The sequence below is a fragment of the Leptodactylus fuscus genome, chromosome 10 (genome assembly GCF_031893055.1).
Source record: "Leptodactylus fuscus isolate aLepFus1 chromosome 10, aLepFus1.hap2, whole genome shotgun sequence".
Lineage (NCBI taxonomy): Eukaryota > Metazoa > Chordata > Amphibia > Anura > Leptodactylidae > Leptodactylus > Leptodactylus fuscus.
The window spans coordinates 62,461,680-62,482,931 of NC_134274.1; positions in this window are offsets into that span (position 1 = coordinate 62,461,680).

A 21,252-nucleotide genomic window follows, 5' to 3' on the forward strand; every position below is an offset into this window, starting at 1 on the left:
TCCCCTTCCCTTGACATTCAGTGAAACTAAATCTGATTGGAATTTGTCCATCACCTTGGTGAAGGAGATATGATATGATCCAGTTTTGAGCTGATTATCTTAACTAATTGGAAACTTATCATAAATTTTTTTTCACTGAAAATTTTCAGCTGCTGATAAGTCATGAAGCAAATAACATTTTAGAGGACATAGATAATTTTTATTTATTTACTGGCTAGAAAATATATATCCATTTCATTACAATATGCCTGTTCTTATACTATTGTGCGACTAAAGTCATATAAATTTGTACAGAATGCTAAATTTACTATTTGCAAATGTGTGAAACAAAAACACAAGGCATAAAGCAGCCAGACCACTTTCATGTATATATAATGTGCATTATAGTTTGTAAGCCAAAACAAGGAACATAAAATATAGAGAAAAAGTATAAGGGAACAACTTGTACCTATTCTGTATTTTTGGATCAATGCATGGTTTTATCTTACAAACACTAATGCTAAGTCCAACATACAGCACAAAATGTTGTGACTATGGCCTAAATTAAGAAGAAATGCATTGTCAAAACATTGCTGATTTAAGCAAGTTGAAGATGAAATTATCTTTAGAAGGCATAACATTAAAAATGACACATTGCCTATGTATTTTTTTGGGAAAAAAATTATATTTTACATTTTCAAAATAACAAAAAAATGAAAATAGCCTGATGGTTAGTACCTAGTAGAACCCCCTTTGGCAAGTATCACAGCTTGTAAAAACTTTTTGTACCCAGCCAAGAGTCTTTCAGTTCTTGTTTGAGAGATTTTCATCCATTCTTCCTTGGAACAGTTTTCCAGTTCTGTGAGATTCCTGAGTCGTCTTGCATGTACTGCTCTTTTGAGGTCTAGATTTTCAGTTATGTAATATTTTGTGTATTGGCTCACTCTTTTTTTACATTTTTGATAAATTCTTTATTTATAGTATATAAATAAAATGAACAGACAATACAAAAACAGTCAGGCCAACACAGGCCTCTAAACACTGGAGGTAACAGGGAGGGATAGAGGAGGCCTAAAACAAAATAGGTAGAGCAAATCCCAATAACAGCCAAATAACAATGGCAATGCCAAGAAGAGGGAAAGGAGAAAAAAAAGGGGAAGAGAGAGAAAAGGAGGTGGGGGATGGAAGCAATGTGAAAGCAAGCAGGCAGCCCCAGTCCCCATCGATGGTATGTCTGAGTGCCTTAGAATAGAATCCATGGAGTCCAGGCATCCATGAAAGACTCACGCGCAACTTGAAGAGATGCGGTAAAGTTCCTCCATGCCCTAAATTTCCTCCACCTTACGGATCCAGTGGAGAATAGAAGGCAGATTAGGCAATTTCCAAAGTAAAAATTAAACTCCCGCATTATACAAGTTGCCAGCTCACCCAGCTAGCCTATGATGGGCTGTCACTAGATATGCTTAACTGTCAACTTTGCCATGGCTGCGTCCTTCTCAGCCCGAGCTACACTCAAGAGTAGAGATGAGTGAACAGTGTTCTATCAAACACATGTTCGATCGGATATCACGCTGTTCGCCATGTTTGAATCGAATCGAGCACCGCGTGGTAAAGTGCGCGAAAACTCGATTCCCCTCCCACCTTCCCTGGCGCTTTTTTGGCTCCAATAACAGCACAGGGAAGGTGGGACAGGGACTACGACAACAGGGACATTGAAAAAAATACTAAAAACCCATTGGCTGCCGAAAACATGTGACCTCTGATTAATAAGAACAGCGCCGCCCAGCTTCGCGTCATTCTGAGCTTACACTTGGTCACAGATGGAGGTCTGCGGCCATAGAGTTAGGAATTAGATTCTGGTAGGCAGGGATAAGATAGGATAGGAAGGAGAAGAAGAAAACCAAGAGCTCTTTTAAGAGCTACATTCCAGTGTCTTGTCAGTGTCCATCACCGTAACGTGGCATTGACAGGCTCAATCTGCACAACCCAGCTTTCCTCAGTGTGGAGGATCCTGAATGGAATACACTGGAAGTGTATTCCCATATACCCTATATACCCCCAATCCACGTTCTAACAGTGTGCACCCCCACCCCCACCCCTGAAACTAACTTGAATACACGGTGTATAATTCCCCTAACAATAAAATTGGGGCTACATACACCCTCCATTTGCTGCTATAGTGCCAGGTTCTGACTGGTAATTCAAAAAAGATACTGGGGCCTTCATACCACCCTCAAATCTAGCTATTGGCATATAGTGCCAGGTTCTGACTGGGAATTCAAAAAAGATATGGGGCTTCATACCACCCTCAATTCTTGCTATTGGCATATAGTGCCAGGGTCTGACTGGTAATTGAAAAAATATATTGAGGCTTTCATACCACCCTCAATTCTTGCAATTGGCATATAGTGCCAGGGTCTAAATGGAAATGCAAAAAATATATTAGGGCTTTCATACCACCCTCAATTCTTGCTATTGGCATATAGTGCCAGGTTCTGACTGGAAATTCAAAAAAGATATTGGGGCCTTAATACCACACTCAAATCTTGCTACTTCCATATAGTGCCAGGTTCTAACTGGTAATTGAAAATAATATATTGAGGCTTTCATACCACCCTCAATTCTTGCTATTGCCATATACTGCCAGGGTCTGACTGGGAATTCAAAAATATATTGGGGCTTTCATGCCACTCTCAATTCTTGCTATTGGCATATAGTGCCAGGGTCTGACTGGGAATTCAAAGAATATATTGGGGCTACATACACCCTCAATTCTTGCTATTGCCATATACTGCCAGGGTCTGACTGGGAATTCGAAGAATATATTGGGGCTACATACACCCTCAATTCTTGCTGTTGGCATATAGTGCAAGGGTCTGACTGGGAATTCAAAGAATATATTGGGGCTACATACACCCTCAATTCTTTCTACTGCCACATAGTGCCAGGGTCTGACTGGGAATTGAAAAAATATATTGGGGCTACATACACCCTCAATTCTTGCTATTGGGATATAGTGCCAGGGTCTGACTGGGAATTCAAAGAATATATTGGGGCTACATACACCCTCAATTCTTGCTATTGGGATATAGTGCCAGGGTCTGACTGGGAATTCAAAGAATATATTGGGGCTACATACACCCTCAATTCTTGCTATTGGGATATAGTGCCAGGGTCTGACTGGGAATTGAAAAAATATATTGGGGCTTTCATGCCACCCTCAATTCTTGCTATTGCCATATACTGCCAGGGTCTGACTGGGAATTCAAAAATATTTTGGGGCTACATACACCCTTAATTCTTGCTACTGCCATATAGTGCCAGGGTCTGACTGGGAATTCAAAAATATTTTGGGGCTACATACACCCTTAATTCTTGCTACTGCCATATACTGCCAGGGTCTGACTGGGAATTCAAAAATATTTTGGGGCTACGTACACCCTCAATTCATGCTACTGCCATATAGTGCCAGGGTCTGACTGGGAATTGAAAAAATATATTGGTGCTTTCATGCAACCCTCAACTCTTGATATTGCCATATAGTGCCATGGTCTGACTGGGAATTCAAAGAATATACTGGGGCTACATACACCCTCAATTCTTGCAACTGCCATATAGTGCCAGGGTTTGACTGGGAATTCAAAGAATATATTGGGGCTACATACGCCCTCAATTCTTGCAACTGCCATATAGTGCCAGGGTCTGACTGGGAATTCAAAGAATATATTGGGGCTACATACACCCTCAATTCTTGGTACTGCCATATAGTGCCAGGGTCTGACTGGGAATTGAAAAAATATATTGGGGCTTTCATGCCACCCTCAATTCTTGATATTGCCATATACTGCCAGGGTCTGACTGGGAATTCAGAGAATATATTGGGACTACATACACCCTCAAATCTTGCTACTGCCATATAGTGCCAGGGTCTGACTGGGAATTTAAAGAATATAGTGGGGCTACATACATCCTCAATTCTTGCTACTGCCATATAGTGCCAGGGTCTGACTGGGAATTAAAAAAATATATTGGGGCTATATACACCCTCAATTCTTGCTACTGCCATATTGTGCCAGGGTCTGACTGGGAATTTAAAGAATATATTGGGACTACATACACCCTCAATTCTTGCTACTACCATATAGTGCCAGGGTTTGACTGGGAATTGAAAAGATATATTGGGGCTTTCATGCCAAACTTAAATTCTTGCTATTGCCATATACTGCTAGGGTCTGACTAGGAATTCAAAGAATATATTGGGGCTACGTACACCCTCAATTCTTGCAACTGCCATATAGTGCCAGGGTCTGACTGGGAATTCAAAAATATATTGGGGCTACATACATCCTCAATTCCTTCTACTGCCATATAGTGCATGGGTCTGACTGGGAATTCAAAGAATGTATTGGGGCTACATACACCCTGAATACTTGCTACTGCCATATAGTGCCAGGGTCTGACTGCGAATTCAAAGAATATATTGGGACGACATACACCCTCAATTCTTGCTACTGCCATATAGTGCAAGGGTCTGACTGGGAATTCAAAGAATATTTTGGGACTACATACACCCTCAATTCTTCCTATTGGCATATAGTGCCAGGGTCTGACTGGGAATTCAAAGAATATATTGGGGCTACATACACGCTCAATTCTTGCTACTACCATATAGTGCCAGGGTCTGACTGGGAATTCAAAGAATATATTGGGGCTTTCATGCCACCCTCAATTCTTCCTATTGGCATATAGTGCCAGGGTCTGACTGGGAATTCAAAGAATATATTGGGGCTACATACGCCCTTAATTCTTGCTACTGCCATATAGTGCCAGGGTCTGACTGGGAATCCAAAGAATATATTGGGGCTACATACACCCTAAATTCTTGCTACTGCCATATGGTGCAAGGGTCTGACTTGGAATTCAAATAATGTATTGGGGCTACATACACCCTCAATTCTTGCTACTGCCATATAGTGCCAGGGTCTGATTGGGAATTCAAAGAATATATTTGGACGAAATACACCCTCAATTCTTGCTACTGCCATATTGTGCAAGGGTCTGACTGGGAATTCAAAGAATATATTGGGGCTACATAAACCCTCAATTATTGCTACTACCATATAGTGCCAGGGTCTGACTGGGAATTGAAAAAATATATTGGGGCTTTCATGCCACCCTCAATTCTTGCAATTGCCATATACTGCCAGGGTCTGACTGGGAATTCAAAAAATATTTTGGGGCTACATACACCCTTAATTCTTGCTACTGCCATATAGTGCCAGGGTCTGACTGGGAATTCAAAAATATTTTGGGGCTACATACACCCTTAATTCTTGCTACTGCCATATACTGCCAGGGTCTGACTGGGAATTCAAAAATATTTTGGGGCTACGTACACCCTCAATTCATGCTACTGCCATATAGTGCCAGGGTCTGACTGGGAATTGAAAAAATATATTGGGGCTTTCATGCCACCCTCAATTCTTGAAATTGCCATATAGTGCCAGGGTCTGACTGGGAATTCAAAGAATATACTGGGGCTACATACACCCTCAATTCTTGCAACTGCCATATAGTACCAGGGTTTGACTGGGAATTCAAAGAATATATTGGGGCTACATACACCCTCAATTCTTGCTACTGCCATATAGTGCCAGGGTCTGACTGGGAATTGAAAAAATATATTGGTGCTTTCATGCAACCCTCAACTCTTGATATTGCCATATAGTGCCATGGTCTGACTGGGAATTCAAAGAATATACTGGGGCTACATACACCCTCAATTCTTGCAAATGCCATATAGTGCCAGGGTTTGACTGGGAATTCAAAGAATATATTGGGGCTACATACGCCCTCAATTTTTGCAACTGCCATATAGTGCCAGGGTCTGACTGGGAATTCAAAGAATATATTGGGGCTACATACACCCTCAATTCTTGGTACTGCCATATAGTGCCATGGTCTGACTGGGAATTCAAAGAATATATTGGGGCTACATACACCCTCAATTCTTGCTATTGGCATATAGTACCAGGGTCTGACTGGGAATTCAAAGAATATATTGGGGCTACATACACCCTCAATTTTTGCTACTGCCATATAGTGCCAGGGTCTGACTGGGAATTGAAAAAATATATTGGGGCTTTCATACCACCCTCAATTCTTGATATTGCCATGTAGTGCCAGGGTCTGACTGGGAATTCAAAAATATATTGGGGCTACATACACCCTTAATTCTTGCTACTGCCATATAGTGCCAGGGTCTGACTGGGAATTGAAAAAATATATTGGTGCTTTCATGCCACCCTCAATTCTTGCTGTTGCCATATACGGCCAGGGTGTGACTGGGAATTCAAAGAATAAATGGGGGCTACATACACCCTCAATTCTTGATATTGGCATATAGTGCCATGGTCTGACTGGGAATTCAAAAAATATATTGGGACTACATACACCCTCAATTCTTGCTACTGCCATATAGTGCAAGGGTCTGACTGGGAATTGAAAAAATATATTGGGGCTACATACACCCTCGATTCTTGCTAATGCCATATAGTGCCAGGGTCTGACTGGGAATTCAAAGAATATATTGGGGCTACATACACGCTCAATTCTTGCTACTGTCATATAGTGCCAGGGTCTGACTGGGAATTGAAGAAATATATTGGGGATTTCATTCAACCCTCAATTCTTGCTATTGCCATATAGTGCCAGGGTCTGACTGGGAATTCAAAGAATATATTGGGGCTACATACACCCTCAATTCTTGCTATTGGGATATAGTGCCAGGGTCTGAATGGGAATTCAAAGAATATATTGGGGCTACATACACCCTCAATTCTTGCTACTGCCATATAGTGCCAGGGTCTGACTGGGAATTCAAAGAATATATTGGGGATTTCATGCAACCCTCAATTCTTGCTATTGCCATATAGTACCATGGTCTGACTGGGAATTCAAAGAATATATTGGGGCTACATACACCCTCAATTCTTGCTATTGGGATATAGTACCGGGGTCTGACTGGGAATTCAAAGAATATATTGGGGCTACATACACCCTCAATTTTTGCTACTGCCATATATTGCCAGGGTCTGACTGGGAATTGAAAAAATAGATTGGGCCTTTCATGCCACCCTCAATTTTTGCTATTGCCATATAGTGCCAGGGTCTGACTGGGAATTCAAAAATATATTGGGGCTACATACACCCTCAATTCTTGCTACTGCCATATAGTGCCAGGGTCTGACTGGAAATTCAAAGAATATATTGGGGCTACATGCACCCTCAATTCTTGCTACTGCCATATAGTACCAGGGTCTGAATGGGAATTCAAAGAATATATTTGGGCTACATGCACCCTCAATTCTTGCTACTGCCATATTGTGCCAGGGTCTGACTAGGAATTCAAAGAATGTATTGTGGCTACATACACCCTCAATTCTTGCTACTGCCATATAGTGCCAGGGTCTGACTAGGAATTTAAAGAATGTATTGGGGCTACATACACCCTCAATTCTTGCTACTATCATAGTGCCAGGGTCTGACTGGGAATTCAAAGAATATATTGGGACTACATACAACCTCAATTCGTGCAACTGCCATATAGTGCCAGGGTCTGACTGTGAATTCAAAGAATATATTGGGGCTACATACACCCTGAATTCTTGCTACTGCCATATAGTGCCAGGGTCTGACTGTAAATTAAAAGAATGTATTGGGGCTACATACACCCTCAATTCTTGCTATTGGCATATAGTGCAAGGGTCTGACTGGGAATTTAAAGAATATATTGGGGCTACATACACCCTCAATTCTTGCTACTGCCATATAGTACCAGGGTCTGACTGTGAATTCAAAGAATATATTGGGGCTACATACACCCTCAATTCTTGCATCTGCGATATAGTGCCAGGGTCTGACTGTAAATTCAAAGAATGTATTGGGGCTACATACACCCTCAATTCTTGCTATTGGCATATAGTGCAAGGGTCTGACTGGGAAATCAAAGAATGTATTGGGGCTACATACACCCTCAATTCTTGCTATTGGCATATAGTGCAAGGGTCTGACTGGGAATTCAAAGAATATATTGGGGCTACATAAACCCTCAATTCTTGCTACTGCCATATACGGCCAGGGTGTGACTGGGAATTCAAAGAATGTATTGGGGCTACATACACCCTCAATTCTTGCTACTGCCATATAGTGCCGGGGTCTGACTGAGAATTAAAAGAATATACTGGGTCTACATACACCCACAATTCTTGCTATTGGCATATAGTGCCAGGGTCTGACTGGGAATTGAAAGAATATTTTGGGGCTACATACACCCTCATTTCATTCTACTGCGATATAGTGCAAGGGTCTGACTAGGAATTGAAAAAATAGATTGGGGCTTTCATGCCACCCTCAATTTTTGCTATTGCCATATAGTGCCAGGGTCTGACTGGGAATTCAAAGAAGATATTTGGACTACATACACCCTCAATTCTTGCTACTGCCATATAGTTCCAGAGTCTGACTGGGAATTCAAATAATATATTGGGGCTACATACACCCTCAATTCTTGCTACTGCCATATAGTGCCATGGTCTGACTGGGAATTCAAAGAATATATTGGGGCTACATACACCCTCGATTCTTGCTATTCGCATATAGTGCCAGGGTCTGACTGGGAATTCAAAGAATATACTCGGGCTACATACACCCTCAATTCTTCCTACTGCCATATAGTGCCAGGGTCTGACTGGGAATTTAAAGAATATATTGGGACTACATACACCCTCAATTCTTGCTACTTCCATATAGTGCCAGGGTCTAACTGGGAATTCAAAGAATATGTTGCGGCTACATACACCCTCAATTCTTCCTACTGCCATATTGTGCAAGGGTCTGACTGGGAATTCAAAGAATATATTGGGGCTACGTACACCCTCAATTCTTGCTACTACCATATAGTGCCAGGGTCTGACTAAGAATTCAAAGAATATGTTGGGGCTACATATACCCTCAATTCTTGATATTGGCATATAGTGCCAGGGTTTGACTGGGAATTGAAAAAATATTGGGGCTTTCATGCCACCCTCAATTCTTGCTAATGCCATATACTGCCAGGGTCTGACTGGGAATTCAAATAATATATTGGCTACATACACCCTCAATTCTTGCTACTGCCATATAGTGCCAGGGTCTGACTGGGAATTCAAAGAATATATTGGGGCTACATACACCCTTAATTCTTGCTACTGCCATATTGTGCAATGGTCTGACTGGGAATTCAAAGAATATATTGGGGCTACATACACCCTCTATTCTTGCTACTGCCATATAGTGCTAGGGTCTGACTGGGAATTCAAAAAATATATTGAGGCTACATAAACCCTCAATTCTTGCAACTGCTATATAGTGCCGGGGTTTGGCTGGGAATTCACAGAATATATTGGGGCTGCATACACCCTCAATTCTTGCTACTGTCATATAGTGCCATGGTCTGACTGGGAATTCAAAGAATATATTGGGGCTACATACACGCTCAATTCTTGCTATTGGGATATAGTGCCAGGGTCTGTCTGGGAATTGAAAAAATATATTGGGGCTTTCATGCCACCCTCAATTCTTGATATTGCCATATACTGCCAGGGTCTTACTGGGAATTGAAAAAATAGATTGGGGCTACATACATGCTCAATTCTTGCTACTGCCATATAGTACCAGGGTCTGACTAGGAATTTAAAGAATATATTGGGGTACATACACCCTCAATTCTTGCTACTGCCATATAGTGCCAGGGTCTGACGGGGAATTCAAAGAATATATTGGGGGACATACACCCTCAATTCTTTCTACTGCCATATAGTGCCAGGGTCTGACTGGGAATTGAAAAAATATATTGGGGCTTTCATACCACCCTCAATTCTTGATATGGCCATATACTGTAAGGGTCTGACTGGGAATTCAATAAATATATTAGGGGTACATACACCCTCAATTCTTGCTACTGCCATATAGTGCCAGGGTTTGACTGGGAATTGAAAAAATATATTGGGGCTTTCATACCACCCTCAATTCTTGCTGTTGCCATATACGGCCAGGATCTGACTGGGAATTCATAGATTATATTGGGGCTACATACACCCTCAATTCTTGCTACTGCCATATAGTGCAAGGGTCTGACTGGGAATTGAAAAAATATATTGGGGCTACATACACCCTTAATTCTTGCTACTGCCATATAGTGCCGGGGTCTGACTGAGAATTCAAAGAATATACTGGGTCTACATACACCCACAATTCTTGCTATTGGCATATAGTGCCAGGGTCTGACTGGGAATTCAAAGAATATATTGGGGCTACGTACACCCTCAATTCTTGCTACTGCCATATAGTGCCAGGGTCTGACTGGGAATTGAAAAAATATATTGGGGCTTTCATGCCAACCTTAAATTCTTGCTATTGCCATATAATGCCACGGTCTGACTGGGAATTCAAAGAATATATTGGGGTACATACACCCTCAATTCTTGCTACTGCCATATAGTGCCAGGGTCTGACTGGGAATTCAAAGAATATATTGGGGCTACGTACACCCTCAATTCTTGCTACTGCCATATAGTGCCAGGGTCTGACTGGGAATTCAAAGAATGTATTGGGGCTACATACACCCTCAATTCTTGCTACTGCCATATAGTGCCAGGGTCTGACTGGGAATTCAAAGAATATATTGGGGTACATACACCCTCAATTCTTTCTACTGCCATATAGTGCCAGGGTCTGACTGTAAATTCAAAGAATGTATTGGGGCTACATACACCCTCAATTCTTGCTATTGGCATATAGTGCAAGGGTCTGACTGGGAATTCAAAGAATGTATTGGGGCTACATACACCCTCAATTCTTGCAACTGCCATATAGTGCCAGGGTCTGACTGTAAATTCAAAGAATGTATTGGGGCTACATACACCCTCAATTCTTGCTATTGGCATATAGTGCAAGGGTCTGACTGGGAATTCAAAGAATGTATTGGGGCTACATACACCCTCAATTCTTGCTACTGCCATATAGTGCCAGGGTCTGACTGGGAATTCAAAGAATATATTGGGGTACATACACCCTCAATTCTTTCTACTGCCATATAGTGCCAGGGTCTGACTGTGAATTCAAAGAATATATTGGGGCTACATACACCCTCAATTCTTGCTATTGGCATATAGTGCAAGGGTCTGACTGGGAATTCAAAGAATATATTGGGGTACATACACCCTCAATTCTTGCTACTGCCATATAGTGCCAGGGTCTGACTGGGAATTCAAAGAATATATTGGGGCTACGTACACCCTCAATTCTTGCTACTGCCATATAGTGCCAGGGTCTGACTGGAAATTCAAAGAATGTATTGGGGCTACATACACCCTCAATTCTTGCTACTGCCATATAGTGCCAGGGTCTGACTGGGAATTCAAAGAATATACTGGGGTACATACACCCTCAATTCTTTCTACTGCCATATAGTGCCAGGGTCTGACTGTAAATTCAAAGAATATATTGGGGCTACATACACCCTCAATTCTTGCTATTGGCATATAGTGCAAGGGTCTGACTGGGAATTCAAAGAATATATTGGGACTACATACACCCTCAATTCTTGCTACTGCCATATAGTGCCAGGGTCTGACTGTGAATTCAAAGAATATATTGGGGCTACATACACCCTCAATTCTTGCAACTGCCATATAGTGCCAGGGTCTGACTGTAAATTCAAAGAATGTATTGGGGCTACATACACCCTCAATTCTTGCTATTGGCATATAGTGCAAGGGTCTGACTGGGAATTCAAAGAATATATTGGGGCTACATACACCCTCAATTGTTGCTTTTGGCATATAGTGCCAGGATCTGACTGGGAATTCAAAGAATATATTGTGGCTACGTACACCCTCAATTCTTGCTACTGCCATATAGTGCCATGGTCTGACAGGGAATTCAAAGAATATATTGGGGCTACATAAACCCTCAATTCTTGCTATTGCCATATACGGCCAGGGCGTGACTGGGAATTGAAGAAATATATTGGGGATTTCATGCAACCCTCAATTCTTGCTATTGCCATATAGTGCCAGGGTCTGACTGGGAATTCAAAGAATATACTGGGTCTACATACACCCACAATTCTTGCTTTTGGCATATAGTGCCAGGGTCTGACTGGGAATTCAAAGAATATATTGGGGCTACATACACCCTCATTTCATTCTACTGCCATATAATGCAAGGGTCTGACTGGGAATTGAAAAAATAGATTGGGGCTTTCATGCCACCCTCAATTTTTGCTATTGCCATATAGTGCCAGGGTCTGACTGGGAATTCAAAGAATATATTGGGGCTATATACACCCTTAATTCTTGCTACTGCCATATAGTGCCTGGGCCTGACTGAGAATTCAAAGAATATATTGGGGCTACATACACCCTCAATTCTTGCTACTGCCATATAGTTCCAGGGTCTGACTGGGAATTCAAAGAAGATATTGGGGCTACATACACCCTCAATTCTTGCTACTGCCATATAGTGTCAGGGTCTGACTGGGAATTCAAAAAATATTTTGGGGCTACATACACCCTCAATTCTTGCTACTGCCATATAGTACCAGGGTCTGACTGGGAATTCAAAGAATATATTGGGGCTACATACACCCTCAATTCTTGCTACTTCCATATAGTGCCAGGATCTGACTAGGAATTCAAAGAATATATTAGGGCTACATACACCCTCAATTCTTGCTACTGCCATATAGTGCCAGGGTCTGACTGGGAATTCAAAGAAGATATTGGGGCTACATACACCCTCAATTCTTGCTACTGCCATATAGTGCCAGGGTCTGACTGGGAATTCAAAAAATATTTTGGGGCTACATACACCCTCAATTCTTGCTACTGCCATATAGTACCAGGGTCTGACTGGGAATTCAAAGAATATATTGGGGCTACATACACCCTCAATTCTTTCTATTTCCATATAGTGCCAGGATCTGACTGGGAATTCAAAGAATATATTGGGGCTACATACACCCTCAATTCTTGAGATTGGCATATAGTGCCAGGGTCTGACTGTGAATTCAAAGAATATATTGGGGCTACATACACCCTCAATTCTTGCAACTGCCATATAGTGCCAGGGTCTGACTGGGAATTCAAAGAATATATTGGGGCTATATACACCCTCAATTCTTCCTTTTGGCATATGGTGCCAGGGTCTGACTGGGAATTCAAAGAATTTATTGGGGCTACGTACACCCTCAATTCTTGCTACTGCCATATAGTGCCATGGTCTGACTGGGAATTCAAAGAATATATTGGGGCTACATACACCCTCAATTCTTGCTATTATTGGGGCTACATACACCCTCAATTCTTGCTACTGCCATATAGTGCCAGGGTCTGACTGGGAATTCAAAGAATATATTGGGGCTACGTACACCCTCAATTCTTGCTATTGCCATATAGTGCCAGGGTCTGACTGGGAGTTCAAGGAATATATTTGGGCTACATACACCCTCAATTCTTGCTACTGCCATATAGTGCCAGGGTCTGACTGGGAATTCAAAGAATATATTGGGGCTACATACACGCTCAATTCTTGCTACTGCCATTTAGTGCCAGGGTCTGACTGGGAATTCAAAGAATATATTGGGGCTACGTACACCCTCAATTCTTACTACTGCCATATAGTGCCAGGGTCTGACTGGGAAATGAAAAAATATATTGGGTCTTCCATGCCACCCTCAATTCTTGCTACTGCCATATACTGCCAGGGTCTGACTGGGAATTCAAAGAATATATTGGGGCTACATACACCCTCAATTCTTGCTACTGCCATATAGTGCCAGGGTTTGACTTGGAATTCAAAGAATGTATTGGGGCTACATACACCCTCAATTCTTGCTATTGCCATATAGTGCCAGGGTCTGACTGGGAATTGAAAAAATAGATTGGGGCTTTCATGCCACCCTCAATTTTTGCTATTGCCATATAGTGCCAGGGTCTGACTGGGAATTCAAAAATGTATTGGGGCTACATACACCCTTAATTCTTGCTACTGCCATATAGTGCCTGGGCCTGACTGAGAATTCAAAGAATATATTGGGGCTACATACACCCTCAATTCTTGCTACTTCCATATAGTGCCAGGGTCTGACTGGGAATTCAAAGAAAATATTGGGGCTACATACTCCCTCAATTCTTGCTACTGCCATATAGTGCCAGGGTCTGACTGGGAATTCAAAAATGTATTGGGGCTACATACACCCTTAATTCTTGCTACTGCCATATAGTACCAGGGTCTGACTGGGAATTCAAAGAATATATTAGGGCTACATACACTCTCTATTCTTGCTACTTCCATATAGTGCCAGGATCTGACTGGGAATTCAAAGAATATATTAGGGCTACATACACCCTCAATTCTTGCTACTGCCATATAGTGCCAGGTTCTGACTGGGAATTTAAAAAATATATTGGTGGTTTCATGCCACCCTCAATTATTGCTATTGCCATATACGGCCAGGGTCTGACTGGGAATTCAAAGAATATATTGGGGCTACATACACCCTCAATTCTTGATATTGGCATATATTGCCAGGGTCTGATTGGGAATTCAAAGAATATATTGGGACTACATACACCCTCAATTCTTGCTACTGATATATAGAGCCAGGGTCTGACTGGGAATTTAAAGAATATATTGGGGCTACATACACCCCCAATTCTTGCTACTGCCATATAGTGCCAGGGTCTGACTGGGAATTTAAAGAATATATTGGGGCTACATACACCCTCAATTCTTGCAACTGCCATATAGTGCCAGGGTCTGACTGGAAATTCAAAGAATGTATTGGGGCTACATACAACCTCAATTCTTGCTATTGGCATATAGTGCAAGGGTTTGACTTTGAATTCAAAGAATATATTGGGGCTACGTACATCCTCAATTCTTGCTACTGCCATATAGTGCCATGGTCTGACTGGGAATTCAAAGAATATATTGGGGCTACATACACCCTCAATTCTTGCTATTATTGGGGCTACATACACCCTCAATTCTTGCTACTGCCATATAGTGCCAGGGTCTGACTGGGAATTCAAAGAATATATTGGGGCTACATACACCCTCAATTCTTGCTACTGATATATAGATCCAGGGTCTGACTGGGAATTTAAAGAATATATTGGGGCTACATACACCCCCAATTCTTGCTACTGCCACATAGTGCCAGGGTCTGACTGGGAATTTAAAGAATATATTGGGGCTACATACACCCTCAATTCTTGATACTGCCATATAGTGCCAGGGTCTGACTGGAAATTCAAAGAATATATTGGGGCAACATACACCCTCAATTCTTGCTATTATTGGGGCTACATACACCCTCAATTCTTGCTACTGCCATATAGTGCCAGGGTCTGACTGGGAATTCAAAGAATGTATTGGGGCTACGTACACCCTCAATTCTTGCTACTGCCATATAGTGCCAGGGTCTGACTGGGAGTTCAAGGAATATATTTGGGCTACATACACCCTCAATTATTGCTACTGCCATATAGTACCAGGGTCTGACTGGGATTTCAAAGAATATATTGGGGCTACATACACCCTCAATTCTTGCTACTTCCATATAGTGCCGGGGTCTGACTGGGAATTCAAAGAATATATTGGGGCTACATACACCCTCAATTCTTGCTACTGCCATATAGTGCCAGGGTCTGACTGGGAATTGAAAAAATATATTGGTGCTTTCATGCCACCCTCAATTCTTGCTATTGCCATATACGGCCAGGGTGTGACTGGGAATTCAAAGAATATATTGGGACTACATACACCCTCAATTCTTGCTACTGCCATATAGTGCCAGGGTCTGACTGGGAATTCAAAAACATATTGGGGCTACATACACCCTTAATTCTTGCTACTGCCATATAGTGCCGGGGTTTGACTGAGAATTAAAAGAATATACTGGGTCTACATACACCCACAATTCTTGCTATTGGCATATAGTGCCATGGTCTGACTGGGAATTCAAAGAATATACTGGGGCTACATACACCCTCAATTCTTCCTACTGCCATATAGTGCCAGGGTCTAACTGGGAATTCAAAGAATATATTGGGGCTACATACACCCTCTATTCTTGCCACTACCATATAGTGCCAGGGTCTGACTAAGAATTCAAAGAATGTGTTGGGGCTACATAGACCCTCAATTCTTGATATTGGCATATAGTGCCAGGGTCTGACTGGGAATTCAAAGAATATATTGGGGCTACATACACCCTTAATTCTTGCTACTGCCATATTGTGCAAGGGTCTGACTGGGAATTCAAAGAATATATTGGGGCTACATACACCCTCTATTCTTGCAACTGCTATATAGTGCCGGGGTTTGACTGGGAATTCAAAGAATATATTGGGGCTGCATACACCCTCAATTCTTGCTACTGCCATATAGTGCAAGGGTCTGACTGGGAATTCAAAGAATATATTGGGGCTACATACACCCTCAATTCTTGCTACTGCCATATAGTGCCATGGTCTGACTTGGAATTCAAAGAAAATATTGGGGCTACATACACGCTCAACTCTTGCTATTGGGATATAGTGCCAGGGTCTGACTGGGAATTGAAAAAATATATTGGGGCTTTCATGCCACCCTCAATTCTTGATATTGCCATATACTGCCAGGGTCTTACTGGGAATTGAAAAAATAGATTGGGGCTACATACACGCTCAATTCTTGCTACTGCCATATAGTACCAGGGACTGACTAGTAATTTAAAGAATATATTGGGGCTACATACACGCTCAATTTTTGCTTCTGCCATATAGTGCCAGGGTCAGACTGTGAATTCAAAGAATATATTGGGGCTACATACATCCTCAATTCTTGCTTTTGGCATATAGTGCCAGGGTCTGACTGGGAATTCAAAGAATATATTGGGGCTACGTACACCCTCAATTCTTGCTACTGCCATATAGTGCCAGGGTCTGACTGGGAATTCAAACAATATATTGGGGCTACATACACCCTCAATTCTTGCTACTGCCATATAGTGCCAGGGTCTGACTGGGAATTGAAAAGAGTATATTGGTGCTTTCATGCCACCCTCAATTCTTGCTATTGCCATATACTGCCAGGGTCTGACTGGGAATTCAAATAATATATTGGGGCTACATACACCCTCAATTCTTGCTACTGCCATATAGTGCCAGGGTCTGACTGGGAATTCAAAGAATGTATTGGGGCTACATACACCCTCAATTCTTGCTACTGCCATATAGTGCCAGGGTCTGACTGGGAATTCAAAGAATGTATTGGGGCTACATACACCCTCATTTCTTGCTACTTCCATATAGTGCCAGGATCTGACTGGGAATTCAAAGAATATATTAGGGCTACATACACCCTCAATTCTTGCTACTGCCATATAGTGCCAGGGTCTGACTGGGAATTTAAAAAATATATTGGTGCTTTCATGCCACCCTCAATTCTTGCTATTGCCATATACGGCCAGGGTGTGACTGGGAATTCAAAGAATATATTGGGGCTACATACACCCTCAATTCTTGATATTGGCATATAGTGCCAGGGTCTGACTGGGAATTTAAAGAATATATTGGGACTACATACACCCTCAATTCTTGCTACTGCCATATAGTGCCAGGGTCTGACTGGAAATTCAAAGAATGTATTGGGGCTACATACACCCTCAATTCTTGCTACTGCCATATAGTGCAAGGGTCTGACTGGGAATTCAAAATATATATTGGGGCTACGTACACCCTCAATTCTTGCTACTGCCATATAGTGCCATGGTCTGACTGGGAATTCAAAGAATATATTGGGGCTACATACACCCTCAATTCTTGCTATTATTGGGGCTACATACACCCTCAATTCTTGCTTCTGCCATATAGTGCCAGGGTCTGACTGGGAATTCAAAGATTATATTTGGGCTACGTACACCCTCAATTCTTGCTACTGCCATATAGTGCCATGGTCTGATTGGGAGTTCAAGGAATATATTGGGGCTACATACACCCTCAATTCTTGCTACTGCCATATAGTTCCAGGGTCTGACTGGGAATTCAAAGAATATATTGGGGCTACATACACCCTCAATTCTTGCTACTGCCGTATAGTGCCAGGGTCTTACTGGGAATTGAAAAAATATATTGGTGCTTTTATGCCACCCTCAATTCTTGCTGTTACCATATACAGCCAGGGTGTGACTGGGAATTCAAAAACATATTGGGGCTACATACACCCTTAATTCTTGCTACTGCCATATAGTGCCGGGGTCTGACTGAGAATTCAAAGAATATACTGGGTCCACATACACCCACAATTCTTGCTATTGGCATATAGTGCCAGGGTCTGACTGTGAATTCAAAGAATATATTGGGGCTACATACACCCTCATTTCATTCAACTGCCATATAGTGCAAGGGTCTGATTGGGAAATGAAAAAATATATTGAGGCTTCCATGCCACCCTCAAGTCTTGCTATTGCCATATAGTGCCAGGGTCTGACTGGGAATTCAAAGAATATATTGGGACTACATATACCCTCAATTTTTGCTACTGCCATATAGTGCCAGGGTCTGACTGGGAATTCAAAGAATGTATTGGGGCTACATACACCCTCAATTCTTGCTACTGCCATATAGTACCAGGGTCTGACTGGGAATTGAAAAAATAGATTGGGGCTTTCATGCCACCCTAAATTTTTGCTATTGCCATATAGTGCCAGGGTCTGACTGGGAATTCAAAAATATATTGGGGCTACATACACCCTCAATTCTTGCTACTGCCATATAGTGCCAGGGTCTGACTGGGAATTCAAAGAAGGTATTTGGGCTACATACACCCTCAATTCTTGCTACTGCCATATAGTGCCAGGGTCTGACTGGGAATTCAAAAAATATATTGGGGCTACATACACCCTTAATTCTTGCTACTGCCATATAGTACCGGGGTCTGACTGGGAATTCAAAGAATATATTGGGGCTACATACACCCTCAATTCTTGCTACTGCCATATAGTGCCAGGTTCTGACTGGGAATTGAAAAAATACATTGGGGCTTTCATGCCACCTTCAATTCTTGCTATTGCCAAATATTGCCAGGGTCTGACTGGGAATTCAAAGAATATATTGTGACCACATACACCCTCAATTCTTGCTACTGCCATATAGTGCCAAGGTCTGACTGTGAATTCAAAGAATATATTGGGGCTACATAGACGCTCAATTCTTGCTACTGCCATATAGTGCCAGGTTCTGACTGGGAATTCAAAGAATATATTGGGGCTACATACACCCTCAATTCTTGCTACTGCCATATAGTGCCAGGGTCTGAATGGGAATTGAAAAAATATATTGGGGCTACATAAACCCTCAATTCTTGCTGCTGCCATATAGTGCCAGGGTCTGACTGGGAATTCAAAGAATATATTGGGGCTACATACAGGCTCAATTCTTGGCACTGCCATATAGTGCCAGGGTCTGACTGGGAATTCAAAGAATATATTGGGGCTACATACACGCTCAATTCTTGTTACTGCCATATAGTGCCAGGGTCTGACTGGGAATTGAAAAAATATATTTGGCCTTTCATGCCACCCTCAATTCTTGCTACTGCCATATAGTGCCAGGGTCTGACTGGGAATTCAAAGAATATATTGGGACTACATACACCCTCAATTCTTGCTACTGCCATATAGTGCCAGGGTCTGACTGGGAATTCAAAGAATGTATTGGGGCTACATACACCCTCAATTCTTGCTATTGGCATATAGTGCCAGGGTCTGACTGGGATTTCAAAGAATATAGTCGGGCTACATACACCCTCAATTTTTGCTACTGCCATATAATGCCAGGGTCTGACTGGGAATTGAAGAAATATATTGGGTCTTTCATGCCACCCTCAATTCTTGCTATTGGCATATAGTGCCTGGGTCTGACTGGGAATTCAAAGAATATATTGGGGCTACATACACCCTCAATACTTGCTACTGCCATATAGTGCAAGGGTCTGACTGGGAATTCAAAGAATATATTGGGGCTACATACACCCTCAATTCTTGCTACTGCCATATAGTGCCATGGTCTGACTGGGAATTCAAAGAATATATTGGGGCTACATGTACCCTCAATTCTTGCTACTGCCATATAGTGCCAGGGTCTGACTGGGAATTGAAAAAATATATTGGGGATTTCATGCCACCCTCAATTCTTGCTATTGCCATATATTGCCAGGGTCTGACTGTGAATTCAAAGAATATATTGGGGCTACATACACGCTCAATTCTTGCTACTGCCATATAGTGCCAGGTTCTGACTGGGAATTCAAGGAATATATCGGGGCTACGTACACCCTCAATTCTTGCTATTGGCATATAGTACCAGGGTCTGACTGGGAATTCAAAGAATATATTGCGGCTACATACACCCTCAATTCTTGCTACTGCCATATAGTGCCAGGGTCTGACTGGGAATTGAAAAAATATATTGGGGCTACATACACCCTCAATTCTCGCTACTTCCATATAGTGCCAGGGTCTGACTGGGAATTCAAAGAATATATTGGGACTACATACACCCTCAATTCTTGCTACTGCCATATAGTGCCAGGGTCTGACTGGGAATTCAAAGAATGTATTGGGGCTACATACACCCTCAATTCTTGCTATTGGCATATAGTGCCAGGGTCTGACTGGGAATTGAAAAAATATATTGGTGCTTTCATGCCACCCTCAATTCTTGCTATTGGCATACACGGCCAGGGTCTGACTGGGAATTCAAAGAATATATTGGGGCTACATACACCATTAATTCTTGCTACTGCCATGTAGTGCCGGGGTCTGACTGAGAATTCTAAGAATATATTGGGGCTACATGCACCCTCAATTCTTGCTATTAGCATATAGTACCAGGGTCTGACTGGGAATTCCAAGAATGTATTGCGGCTACATACACCCTCAATTCTTGCTACTGCCATATAGTGCCAGGGTCTGACTGTGAATTCAAAGAATATATTGGGGCTACATAAATGCTCAATTCTTGCTACTGCCATATAGTTCCAGGTTCTGACTGGGAAGTCAAAGAATATATTGGGGCTACATACACTCTCAATTCTTGCTATTGGCATATAGTGCCAGGGTCTGACTGGGAATTCAAAGAATATATTGGGGCTACATACACCCTCAATTCTTGCTATTGGCAT